Below are 14447 nucleotides of genomic sequence, written 5' to 3'. Positions count from 1 at the left end.
CCTCATCGCCCTCTACAGCTCCCTGAAAGAAGGGTGCAGAGAGCTGGGGATGGGTCTCTTTAACCGAGTAATAAGCAATAGGACAAGAGGGAACGGCCTCGAGTTGCACCAGGGAAAGTTTAGACTGGATATTTCTTTACAGAAGGGGTTGTTGGGCGTTGGAATGGGCTGCCCAGGGAGGTGGTGGAGTCCCCATCGCTGAAGGGGTTTAAGAGTCAGGTCGATATAGCACTGACTGATCTGGTGTAGTTGGGAACTGTCAGTGTTAGGTTAGTGGTGGGACTGGATGATCTTCAAGGTCCTTTCCAATCTAGATGATGCTGTGGTATCTATCCTGCACTGAATCGAGGTTTGCTTTTGAATGCTGTAGAAATGGCATAGATGAGATGCATGCCATGCTCAGCCTTCATCTGCTTTGTACTGGTCATATGTACTCTCACTGGCAAGCTCTATAAAGGCAGCCAGGCCTTACATGCCAGATAGGCACACTGTTGCAATACCATTGCTCAAAACTTTTCTGGATTTGTATGCAGTTAATTTGAGAAACATTTTCCAGTATTTACTTTTACAGATGGGCTTTGCTGAACATTTAAACTGCTATTAAAAAGATTATTTAGAAGTTTTTCTAGTGTTCTGGTGTTTTCTAATGTTCCATAAAGCTTACCTGATATTGGAGGGGGGGGAAAGGATGTGTGTGTGTGTAATTTTTTTTCTCTTGTTTTCCCAAGGGAGCTTTAAGATAGTATAACTCTGCAGTAAGGTGCCAGAGTGTTGTGTTAGTAACTTACCATGCAGCGTTACTCACTAGAGGGAGTACCTCTTGCTGATTTTTTGCTCATCCTTTCTGGGAGATTTAGGAGTAACCCTCTACTATCTCCAGAAGGGAATGTGTTCAGACCTCAGCAAGCAGAAATAATGGGAGATTTGAGATCATTAAGGATTCATGTAGGAAGAGACAGAGAATGAAAATGTTCCACTGGAGATACAAGATGGGCAATTCAGGAGTTTTGAAATGGCTGACTAGTTATTGAATGTTTGTATGGGCCAGGAAGCAAAGAAGTTTTTACTTCCAGGCAGAATTTTAGGTTTCACTACTAACCTTGTGTGTGAATATCTTTAAAGTTTGTAATAAAAAGACAGGAAATAAAATATGAGTGTAGAGCATGAAGAAGAGCTCTTATAAACTAAGAAATTATCATCTATTCCATAAAAGCAAACTTAAGGATGCAAAAGAGCCTCTGTCATTGCTTTTAATTACCCTTAATATCCGCAGAGGACTGTATATGTGTGTTATACCAAAGTCTGGAGGTAAGCTTCATCACTGTAGACAACTGCTCTTCTACAGTGGGAATGGTGCTTGAACAAGGTATAATATAACCCTATTCTTAACTGTGAACCTGCCTTTTTGCTGCCCCTGTGCCTTCTTGTCTTTGCTCATACTCCTCCCAAATAACCCATCTGAAATTTCTTTGTTGGTCCTACATCACTACCTAGATGTAGTATTTCTGACAGTGTTACCTAAGCAGTCTGGGTCCTATATGGTATTACTGTAGTCACTGAGATATCATCAGCCTTGTACTGCAACACTGCCTTCTGATTATTTGATTCATGCTGCTTACATTTAATTTATATGCTTCCTAGAAAGAATTATCTGACTTATTTTTTACACTTCTACCTAACTCTAATTAAGCACAAGCAGTTTTGTATGTGCAGTTTCTGATACCAGAGGAACAAAGTAATCAGTTTTGTGCTCATGTGGAATCGTCACCCCTGAATAGTTTTTACCACCCTCCCAGTTCCCATCAAAGGCCTTAGCTGATTAAGAGGCTTAGTGTACCGGCAGGACCTTTTGCTCATACCTGGTGATGCAGGGGTCATTCGTAGTCCTGTTGGTAGAAAGAAAGGCTGGGGGAGGAGCAAATTGATCTGGTAGATTAATACCTGGTTGTGCAGCTGATGATGTTGTCAGGAATTTTGGTTTTTATGACAGCAGGATCCTCTTTGAGAATTGAGGACTGCCAGGCAGAGACAGGATCCACCTGACAAAGTGAGGAAAGAGTATCTTTGCCAACAAGCTGGCTGATGTGGTAAGGAAAGCTTTAAACCAGGAACAGTGAGGGTAGGCAACATGTCTCAAGTGAAGAAATGGTGGATGTGGTGGAAAAAAAGGGTGCAGTGTGATGGGAACAAGAGAGACCTCAGGAGTACTAAAACAGTAGAAGAGAGGCTATGTCAAATATGTGTATACAAATGCATGCAGCCTAGTATATAATCAGGAGGAACTAGAGCTGGAGTTCAGATATGCAAGGGATGTCAAACCCTACAAGAAGAGAACTCAACCCATACAAGTCCATGGGACTTGACATGTTAAATCCAAAGGTGCTGAGAGACTTGGCTAATGTCCTTTTGTAAAGATTAGGGGAGATTCTGTGTGGAAGAAAACAAATATTGCACCCATCTTCAAAAGATGCAGGGGTCTCAGTCCCATTAAACATATTTATCGATGATCTGGAGGAGACAATGTATTACTTGCTTGTCAAGTTTGCACATTATACCAAATTGGGAGGACCAGCTGATACCCCTGGAGGGCCATAGGCTGCAAATCCAGAGGGAGGGCTGGAGGAATGGGTCAGCAGAAACTCGATGAAATGTAAGAACAACAAATGGCCATAACTAGAAATGAGAAGTTTTGACTGGAAAGGAAAACCTTTTCAGAAGGAGGACAGTCAAGCATTGCAGGTTTCCCAGGGAGATTGTGCAGTCTCCATCCTTGGTAGTTTTCAACACTCAGCTGGATAAAGTTCTGACAAACATTGTCTGACTGCAGAGCTGGCCCTTCTCTGAGCAGGAGATTGACTAAGTGAACTCTAGAGGTCCTTTTCACCTGTTACTGCTGCAGGTACTCTTCATAACTTAGTAGCTTCCAAAGCCTTGCTTCTGGAATGAAAACACATGAAAGTCCCTAAATCTTATTTTAACACATGGTTAGCTGGTTTCAATCAAGGCATCTCCAGTACCAGTTTAAGTGTAAATGGCAAATGAACGAGGACTACATAGGTATTCGGTCTGGCCTTCTGCAGCCATGGTTGGAAACTTCTATTGAGGAAAGCCTTCTTTGAGAACAGCTTGTGTTTATAGAAAGGAGAGAGGTACCCCATTAGTTGAGGTACACAGAAAGCCTGTCAGCCTGCCAGGTGGCCTGTGTCTCTTTAGATACTCAAGAGGTGGCTTTGGGAACAGAAATTTAAACTACCTCCTTTTCCATCCCGTGCCCCACGTTCCCTCTCAAAGGTGTTTAAAAGCATCTCCCTACATTCCTTTGCTGTAGACTCATCAGTGTGCTTGGCTCTTTGACCAAGTATCTGTAACAGTGTAGAGTGCTCATGCATTGGCCAATTGCATAAATCTAAAGGGATAATTATTCTTGAGAATAAGATGCTCGTTTTCTCATTGTCCCAGATTTGTAGTTTTTCTGTAAGGAATGTTTTGATTAGAGGAATGCAGATATCCCTGTTACATAAGGTAATTAGTGAATGTAAGACACCTGTTTACATGGCCTCTCACAGAAATGCTTACCACTCAGTTTGGTGTAGGTCAGAGATCCTAATGTTTTGCCACCCAACATGTTCCATCGCTGTTTTATCTGATCTCGCACTCCATGCCATAGGTATTAAAGATCTGTGTCAGTTGCATTTTATAATTTATGCCTTGGTGTAAAACAGGAGGTTCAGTGGAGAAATTGCAGAGTGTAGATGCTGCAGAAATACACAGCTGCAAGAAGAGGGGAGGAGAGATGTCTTCCTTAGAAAGTCAAGGAGTTGTTTGTAAGTGGGGGGCAATGCCATCTGCCAGGGCAAAAGTATCATGATACACACTTTGAGTACTCCTGGGGGAACAAGGATTCCCTGAAAATAACAGTTCTGCTATTGTAAAAAGCTTTACTGGCTGATTTGAGACTGGGAGTAGCAGAGACTGGGGAAGCTGCTTGTGTTACAGCTGGGAATGTTTTTTAGCATTCAGCATGTGTGAGGCAGCAGGAATCACTTGACAAGAAAGGAGTTTGTGATATTAGCTTAACTCCTGTTTGGATTCATCTAGAAGGTGTTTGGATAGTGGCAGTGCCTCTTAAGGACACATCAGGATGAGCTCCTGTCACTCCGCAGAAGGCAGCTTGTTTCTGACGAGCTGCCTGAGCGGCACTGATGTCTGGCGGCTCCGGGCATGGCTCCTGACAGGCCTCTGCAGGGTATTTACCCCTTTCTTAAATGTACTTTAAGTGATGATCCCTCTGCTTTTATTCTGGGAAAAGGTGAAATGTTAGAATAAGCAGTGGGAGAAAAATATTTTCTTCTAAAAAGGATTTCTGTAGATACATAGGCACTGTATTTGCAGACTGCATATTCAAAGCATTTAAAAACACACATTCACATTAATGCACAGTAAATTTCTATTTCTTAATTATTTAGACACATTCTAAAAATCTCATTTTTTCTTCTCAAGAATATTTTTTTCCATAATAATAAACACTATGAAAACAAAATAATGAAAATACTTACTCAGCTCTGAACTGGTTTTAGGAACAGCTATCATGATTTCTGCAGATTTAATAAGAAAGTTTCTAGGACTACCACGTCTAAATCTGCATAATGAAGGAATTAAAACTGTGATTGCAGCATAATTTTTAGTGAGCAGTAAACATTAGGAATCCAGCTGGGTGACTGAAATACAACTAGACCTAGTTCTGTAAAATTATTTTGCTGCAAATAAAAAGAAATGCTGTAAAAGTGGGGTTTAAATGGGCTTAATTTTTTTTTGTACTTTAAAGGAATACCAAGGTGTTAAGAGAGAAAACACTATTTGACAGACTTTGATTCTGATTAATTCTTTAGTGTTTAATCACCCTGATTTCATAGGAGTTTGATTTTAACACATAATATATGATCAAGCTCTTTAATTATGTTCATTTTCTTTTAAGCCATGCAGCCATTGATCTCCTCTAATCTGACATTCCATGTAATGTGGAATTTCACTTACTTTTGCATTAAGCCAGTATTCCCCCTTCTGCCTCCAAGGGTTCAAACCTTCATCTCTCATTTCCCACCTTCAAGCTATAAGCTTGCTACTCACCCCCTTGAAGCTATTTTCCTGTAGACAGAGTATTAGAGAGCTGTGATATGTCTCTCTTTCTCTAGCCACAGGAGTCAAGTCTAGGATCTAGACAGTTTCTTGGGCAGGGGGAAACCTACACTCCAGTTTCTCCTCAAAGGAATTCTTATGCATTTTTATATGAAACACTCATTGATGAAACAACTCTGGCAGCAGACACTAGGACTTTCATAATCCGGTCATGCTCCCCGTGTTTTGCACCCTTTATTTTCCCTAATTAACCTTGGATCTTTTTCTGCAAATCAGGACACCTTCAGCAAGAGATATCAAATGACTGATAGCTCTGGGATTAAAGCACACACCTGAAAGAAATTAAAAATAAGAAAAAAAAACAAACAAACACCACCTCTGGTTTGAAACAGCTCTGCATTTTCTTCAGCTGGGTTGAGCGCACCAGCCTACTTCATAATAGAGTGTATCCTCCTTCTGTGTTTTAAAGATAATAGCACATTAGAGTATGAAACAAATTTGGCTTCTAATTTTTGAGGAGCTACAGGGCTGTGAATGAACAGAAGAACCTACCTGCAGAATAAGCTGGCTAAAGAAGGGTGGCATCTCAGGTGCCTCTACTCAGTGTTTCTGGTTGGCTGGTTTAGGCATTTCTCTCTTTGGACTTGGGAGTCATTTAGAGCATGTCCTGAAACACCTGCCTTGTGTGGTGGCATGGGCTGTGGAGTCTGCTCTGACAGCTAGACTGAAAAGTTGACTGAAACTTAGTATGCCTTATTTTGTGCTTAATGAGAAGTAATGCCTTACAGCAAAGGACTTGGGCAGCATCTAATCTTTGGATTTCCTTTCCCAGGCACAGAAACCTTTGAGGAATGCCAAGGGCTTCCTGTGGACTCTATGGGGAAAAGTCTGAACTCTCAGTGTGGGATTTAAAACAATATACATGTCAGACATGGAAAACTGTGAGGATGAGAATGCATTCTAAATTTTACACCTTTCTAGAACCAAGTGCTTTATGTGGAGTGTAAGTAGGGACTTCTGTCCGTACAGTCTTTCCCTGAGCTACACATCCACAAATAGCTCATTCAACCAATGAGCAGTCATTTGTAAACACGTATACCAGTTAAGAAGATAATGCTGTTTTATTTTACAATGAGCAGCTTACATCACTTGCTCAGCTATTACTAGTTCCAAGAACAAGTTCCTTTAAAATCCATAGCCACAACCCAGGGAAGGCACCTACAGGCTGTATGGCATTTCAAGAAAGAACAGTTTCCCTCCTTTTCAATGCTGTGCAGCAAGCATCTTGTTCAGAAGAGGAAAGGATATGATTTTGTAGCCTAAGTGCTAGGGTACAGAGCTAAACGGATTAAGATTGTTCTCTAAAACCTTGCTTCTGTGACCTCTTCGCTGTTTGGTCCATAGTAGAACACTTTCAAGAGGAGAGAATGGAAAGGTTCCTTGTGCCATTATAGTTTGGTGATGGAAACTGTTTTGGACTTTCCCATGCTGAAAACATCTCTAATTTTTTGGGTGAATGATTTAACCATTAAGCTGTTGATTAGTAAGTATTTCCTGCTGTCTTCTCTGGGAACTCTTAAAAAAAGAAAAGGCTGAGAGCACTGCCCCATGATTTATAGGAAATGGTCTCTAAGAGTAGCCTTTTCATAACTGGAGACCCCCATGGGCTAGAAAGTAAGAACACCTACTTTTTGGATCCTTGGCCATGCTTGGATTCCAACTGTGTGTATGCGGGAGATAAGTACTGAGGCGCTGAGGCTGAAGTAGTTCAGGGTTTGTAGAGGAGTACAGTTCCCAGTGCCTGGAGAATCAGAAATCCGACAGGGAGGCAGCTGGTAATTGCAGATGCCTGCAGGAACAGTAGCTGCTGAACAAGGTGTTTTACACAGCAAGTTTGAACCTGGACAGTACTAGTCTGCTTAATGCTTGCTGTAAGTTTTCATTAAATTTAGTCTGTCTACCCTAATTCATGCTGTTAGTTTTTTTTTCAGGAATACTTTAATGTGTTTTTAAAATTAAGTACTGATGTTTTGGTTTGCTTCCACCAAAAATTGACACTTTTTCATATTTGAGGATGAATTAGGAAGATTGAGCTAGGGACCACTTTTGATCAAACTGAATACACACAGGTCCAAGGGAGGGACACCTGGAGTGGAACAACTCTGTACAACAATACAAGCTGGCAACCGACTGTCTAGAAGACAGCTCTGAAGAAAAAGGGGGGTGCATCCAGTATCGGGTGTGTGTGCTTCTGATGGACAGCAGGTTGAACAGGAGTGAATAGTGTGCCAGTATGGTGAGGAGGTCTACCCACATACTATGCTGGATTTAATCATTGTCTTCAGCTACTTATGGTACAGAGAAAACACAGCCAGGCTTTTCTCAGGGGTGTGCAGTAGAAGGTGGAATAGCAACAAACAAGTTGCAGCAAGGGAAATTCTAGTCAGGTACAAGAAAAAAAACCACTATTCCTAGAGAGACTAGCTAAGCACTGTCACAGTTTGCCTGGAGAGGCTGTGGATTTTCCATTCCTTGGAGATCCTAATCCTTGACTGAACAAGGCCATGGACAACCTGCCCTGGCTTTGAAGTTACTCCTCATTTGAGCACAGGTTTCCCCTCACAGGTTACCCGTGCACTTTGAGCCAGGGTTGGACCAAATGACCTTGAGAGATCCATTCTAACATTAGTTAATTTTTGATAACTGTTACCTGAAGTAGTTTTAGATTCAGTTTGAGAATGGATGGTTTCTCTGCGGTAACTAAGAGCTTGGTCCCATCTGGGCAACTAAATTAATGCTCAATACTAGACTTTATTTCATATTCAGGCTAGCTACTTTATAGCAACACGCATACATACTCTAATGTAGTGTAGGTGTAGTATAGACACACCTAATTACCTCCATGCTACTCTCCAGGAACAAATATGCTTTACCAGAACTATCAGTAATAAGGTGCCGTTGTTACGTGATTTAATAATGACAGACAATATACTACTGTACCAAAAAAGCCATAGTTTATTTATTTTTAATTTACATGTCTTTCAGTGTAACAGCTTTTTCCCAGCAAGTGTCCTGTATGGGTATATATGATTAGGAGTGTAAATTTGGCTGAGCTAAAAGCTCTTATTAATAAAGAGGGAGCTTATTTTGTCAATGACTGACTGTTCCGTCCAGGCAGTAAGAATTTATGGTGATTTTTTGCCCCTTTCTTCTTATTCTTACACTCCCAAGTATTTTTCAACAAGGTTTTCAATTTAAGGGAATGGACACTCACCTAACATATCTCCTGGGTATTTATAACCCCAATTTTGGAGTGGGCCCCATTTGTAGGATACCTTGCAACATTATTATGCCTGCTCTCTCTCTGTGAGCAGATAATTTTTTTATTCAGTTTTTACTTTGTAACCTTTCAACAGAATTAAATTAATTTGAAAAGAAAACCTTGTTGAAATTAGTAAGCTTATTAATGATGGTAAGGGTTGCATTTTTACAAAGAAAAATAATTGTTTACTGTATTTCAAAAAAGTTTTACTGTATGAAGTATAATATGTTATATATAACTAGAAGTAATGGGAGGAAATTAAAAATAATTTAAACTTCCTGAAAATGAGTTCTATTAGACTGTAGAATAAGTTCCCAGGGGAAGCTGTAGAAGCCTCATTATGTGGCTTATTTAAAACTAGATTAGATGTAGTGCCTGAAGGGAGCAAGGTTGGGCTGTTTCCTGTAAGGCTGAAGGAGATGACCTCAAAGGGATTTTTTTCTTCTGAATTATTCTGTGATGTGGTGCATCTGAGAAAGTCTTGCTCATTCTTCTATGAGAATGTTTTGTAGGTGCTCCTCTTTCTGTAATATTTCTGTGTGGTTTTTGAAATTAACTTTTTTTCCATAATAAGAATTTATACACCTTTGTATCAATGCATATCACAGTAAATGTGAGTAAAAATAATAGCTTTTTAAATACAACATCAGGAATAACTTGACAAACATAGAAGTATCCCCACAAATGTCTTCATTTTTCTGTTTAATTTTAAAGTTACAAATTTACATTTAAGGTGATTGTCATTAAAACCTTGACTCAGCATATCCATGGGTGGCCTGGAAGTTGCTGTGGTCATGATGCTCTCTTTTGTCCACAGCAGTGCTGCTGGTGGTGAGCTCAGCATGCATGTAGAGTGCCGACTCACGTGCTGGAGGGTGATCTTGGTCTGGATGGGTAGTTTGGATGGGTATATGAGGGAGCCTGGAGGTTAATCTTGAAGCTGCTCTGTAAAAGTCCGTATATATTTGTTGAGAATTTATTATTCTCTGCCTCAGTGGCTATAGCTATTTCATACAAGGTGGAATAGCCCCAAAAGGAAAGGATGTAGTTGAATGGTTACATCAGCATTACTGACTGTATCTACCTGAGACGACTGTTAGGTTTCCTCACATGCTATTCTGGAAATAGCAGCATTATACAGTTCCACAGAAATTCTGTTCCATTCACATGGAAACTCCTCAACACTTCTTTTTTGATCCCTAGATTCGTCTCCATTATAAACTCATGAGGCATGTATGATCTGAGCTGTCCTTATTTGTAATGTTTACTTCCATGAGAGAAGACAGTTTCTTCTACAGTGGCTTTAGAAAAGATTTTTGTATTAAACAAAAAATTTAGCTAGTCTTCGTAGCATTCTAATTGATTTTTTTTTTTTTCCCAAGTATTCAATCAGGGTGCAAACTCTCAAAATGGCTAAAGAACTGATGGCCTATAAATTTACAATTCTACAATATGAATCCACAGTATCTGCTCCAACAAGTTATGATATGATAGCTGTTGCCAAAGAGAGTATAGACAATAATTTAATTTTTGATCATTAGATCCAAAGCTGTCCTGGTGATTACAGCATGCTATTATTTTTGTCCCTGTCAAAACCAATGAACAGTTGTACTAGTGATGGTTCAGCTGACCAGAGATGCTCAAAGCAGAAGATTAATGGTGAAGGGCTATGCACAAGAATGTTTCAAGGAAGATTTACAGAGAGGGAAAATTGTTTGAAATATGTTTACGTAGCCTTCACATTAACCTTACAATACAGTTGCAATGCTTTCATCAAGAAAAAAAACCCCTACAGTATATTTAAACAGTTACTATAATTTTTTAAAGTTTTACTTGGAACAGATTTTTTTGCCAATAATTATGCAAGTTCGATCCCATAACACAAAAATATTTTAATGACCAGTTGGCATTATTCTCGTCTACTGCAACACTGCTAAGTGACCATTTAACCATCATGCATGGCAAGTGCACAAACAATTTCTTTAAAATTGTGATTAAATTTCACTGCTTTCGGTGATACTGCTAGATTAATTTTCCGAGTGTATTGGGTTTGTGTGGCAATTTAGTACCAGGGGCCTCCTGGGGTGGCTTCTGTGAGAAACTGCTAGAAGCTTCCCCCATGTCCAACAGAGCCCATGCCAGGCGGCTCCCAGACAGACCCACCGCTGGCCAAGGCCGAGCCCGTCAGTGATGGTGGTAACACCTCTGTGAGAACCTGTTTAAGAAAGGGGAACAAAAACTGTGCAACAGCAGCCAAAGGGGCAATTGAGAATATGTAAGCGAAAACTGTGCAGACACTGGGCCCAGTGCAGAAGGAGGGGCAGGAGGTGCTCCAGGTGCGGGGGCAGAGATTCCCCCACACCTGTGGTGCAGCCCATGGGGAGGCAGCTGTGCCCTGCGCCCAGGGAGGGGAACGGTGGGGCAGACACACACCTGCAGCCCGTGGGGGACCCCACGCCGGAGCGGGTGGATGCCCAAAGGAGGCTGTGACCCTGCAGAAAGCCTGAGCTGGGGCAGGCTCCTGGCAGGACCTGTGGCCCCATGGAGAGAGGAGCCCCCGCTGGAGCAGGTTTGCTGGCAGGACTTGTGACCCCGTGGGGGACCCGCGCTGGGGCAGCCTGTGCCTGAAGGGCTGCACCCCCTGGGAGGGACCCGCGCTGGGGCAGGGGAAGAGCGTGAGGAGTCCTCCCCTGAGGAGGAAGGAGTAGCAGAGACAATGTGTGGTCAACTGACTGCAACCTCCATTCCCCATCCCCCTGCACTGCCTGGGGTGTGAGGAGATGGAGAAAATCGGGAGTGAAGTTTAGCCTGAGAAGAAGGGAGCAGTGGGGGGAAGGTGTTTTAAGATTTAGTTTTTATTTCTCATTACTCTCCTTTGATTTGTCTGGTAATAAGTTAATTTTGCCCAAACTGAGTCTGTTTTGCCCATGATGAGAATTGTCGAATGATCCCACTATCCTTATCTTGACCCATGAGCCTTTCATTATATTTTCTCTCCCCTGTCTGAGTGAGAATAGTGATAGTTGGGCTTTGGTGGGCACCTGGTGTTCAGCCATGGTCGACCCACCAGACTGAGCTTTGTTCTTCGACCAACTGTCGTCTTCCCCTAATAATTTTTTTTTGTTTTGTTTTCAGTTTGTTTTCAGAGGGTGTCCCTTTCCTTCAAATCTGCTATGAAAATCTCTGTTTCTGACAGGAGATACTTGTAGAGTTTTTCAGTTTGTATTACATACTACCCCATAGAACTACTCCCCATATTTTTTTCCACCTGCTTGGGCTCCTTGGAATTGTATGTATCAAAACTGAATAACAAGACAATGACAAAAATAGCGTGCTAATCTGTGCAAAATTACAAATTTGGGAGGTACCTATGAATATCATTGTATACTCGGTAGATTAAGGATATTGGTTCTGCAATAATTTTTTTTTTCCCCCTATTTAACGATAGCAACCAATTTGAAGTAATAGCTTGACTAAATAGATTATTTTGACCAGGTAGCAAAATGTTTCGATTTCACCAAAATACGATTGGCCACCAGGTGGAGACTTTGCATTATCTTTTCCTAAACCGAAGCTACAAAAGACAAAAGAAAATACCATCATAAGAAGCCATTTGCACAGAAATAAAATAATCCTATTTATTTTTCAGGTCTTCTTGTAGATAATTCTTGCAATAAAAAGTTTCCCAAGCTGATCTGAGGAGGCTAATTCTTAATTGTTTGAAAAAAGAAGCATATAAGATTTAGCAATATAGTGCTGAACTGTTTCATGAAATGATGGAATTTGCTAAAGTTAAGTATGTTCCATCTGCCTGATTCTTCTTTTTAAGTGGCAGGGAATTGACCAATCTCGAATTATTGTCATTAAAAATGACCTAGTTATAAAAACTCCTTGGCCTTTAGAATTTGCAGCAGGTTTAAATGACATTTATCTTTGTGTAGCATAGTTAATAGCAAAGACATAATTGCATGCTTTTTTGAAAGTGGAAGTCCCTAAATGCAAATACTAATAGGCAGTGTCATCTATAACAATCTGCAAATTTATGGATGAGATTGGTTTTTCCAGGCTAGTTATTTATTAATATGGAGGAGAGTAATATTAATTTGGAGCTCCACCATTTTTCTTCCCATTTTTATGCAATGAAGAGGACACAGAAAGAGGTGAGGATCCATTGCCCTGTAACTAATCTGGCTGTGGAATTTCAATAGTGGGGCAGGAACATAAAACGGTTCTGTTACTCTCTGATCAGCAGTAATACCATTTTTCAGCTACAGACTAGTTAGTTGGAAAGGGGTGATAAGTGAGTAAATGTGGCTGCTGAGTTGTAAGTGAATAAAGGGGATGAAAGACTAAAACTGAATCAGATGATTCAGTTTGTGCAGAAGCTTAACTGAAAAAATAAGGATGAGGTGATCTTGAATAGGTAAAAATATTCATATAGACATGGTTTAAAAGGGTGCATGTGAATATCGGGTGACAAAGCAATGACAGCTGCAGGCAGGTGAGGAATGAAGCTGTAGTGGGAATGGGGAGCAGAGGGGTCTCAGGGATTACAGTGCTATTCTACTATTCTGCACTTTAGGGTGCTTAGTATGTTCCCTGAATTTCATCCTGAAGGGCTTTGGGCAAAAGAAGAGACACCAACCCTATTGCTTCTTCTGGCATATCCCATCAGCAGATACACTTAAAAACTGTTCATTTGAAAGAAAGAATAAGTGGAGTTAAGGCTCAAGCCAGGGCCAGTGACATCCACTTTGGTCCTGGGGAAAAACAGTCTTTGTCTGTAGCAGTGGGAGGGTGTTGTGGAATGGAAGGAGATGCTGTGGTAGAAAAATGGTAACTGGCAGTGTTTCAAAAGAAGGAAAATGAAAGGGTTTTTATTTAACTATGAGAAAATCAGTTTTAAAGATCCCAAAGGATTTTTATAATCAAGTAGTTGGATTTCGAGTGCATGGTAATCAGTTAAGGAATTTGATACAGATTTTGATTTGCTCTAGATTTGGTATGAAACTTGCAGTTATTTATAAGGCTGTGAATAGGTACCCAGTGAGTTCTGTTGGGGTTACTACTGCTTCTAAATATGATGCTAGGTCACATTCATCCCTTGGGTGTTGTTGAAGTTGGAGTGCCTTAGGCCAGGCTGGGTCTGGATGGGCTTTCAGTTTTCAGTACAGGACTAAGGATTTTTTCTCTATTATCCACATTAATCTTCTGATTTTTATTTGAGATATATAACTAATTTTTGAAAGGTGAATATATCTTAATTTGAAGTTATCACATGACATTATTTAGTATGGCTGATTGACCATTTGTCATTAGAAATGGGCATCTTTAGTTTTATTATGAATTTGACTTTTTTAACTTCCAGCTATTGGTGGTCTTTGGTGCTTGGCAGTTTGACTTTCTAAGGAGTTAGTTATGAATCATTGCAAAAATAACAAAAATACTTTTGAAATAAAACCAGAACTATGTAGTTAATGATAAAACCATGTGCTTTGATGCTGTTTGTACATGAGTGATGTATAATGCTCCAAGGGCAGGTTCTCCTGCTTTTAATGTTCTTTATCAATATCTTAGAGTGGATCACCTGTGCAATAAAACATAGTTCAGTGTGGTTAGAAGGAGGAGAATCCCTTAAATAAGATCTGAAAATTGCCTAACGTCCCTCATACTATTGTATGTGAAAATCAGTTCATTTGGTGCCAGTATTAGTGTGAAATACTAAATGGGGGAAAGCTTGTGCTCACAGCTGTAGGGTTCATACTTTTATCTAGATTAAACTTTCTATGATGATGCAATCTACAGTTCTTCAAGGTGAGGTTTCAACTATAATACTGAGATTTGATTTATAAAAAGAGACTTACATAATCTGCAGGTTTAAATGGGTAGCTTACTCTTCCTTTCTTTTTAAATTTGCAGTTTTGATCTGTGTATTTCAGAGGAAAAGACTTTCATCAGATCCTTTAAAGGGCAGTGAGGGTGGTAGAGC

The sequence above is a fragment of the Athene noctua genome, chromosome 1, assembly GCF_965140245.1.
Source record: "Athene noctua chromosome 1, bAthNoc1.hap1.1, whole genome shotgun sequence".
Classification (NCBI taxonomy): Eukaryota; Metazoa; Chordata; class Aves; order Strigiformes; family Strigidae; genus Athene; species Athene noctua.
This window is presented reverse-complemented; position numbering follows the sequence as displayed.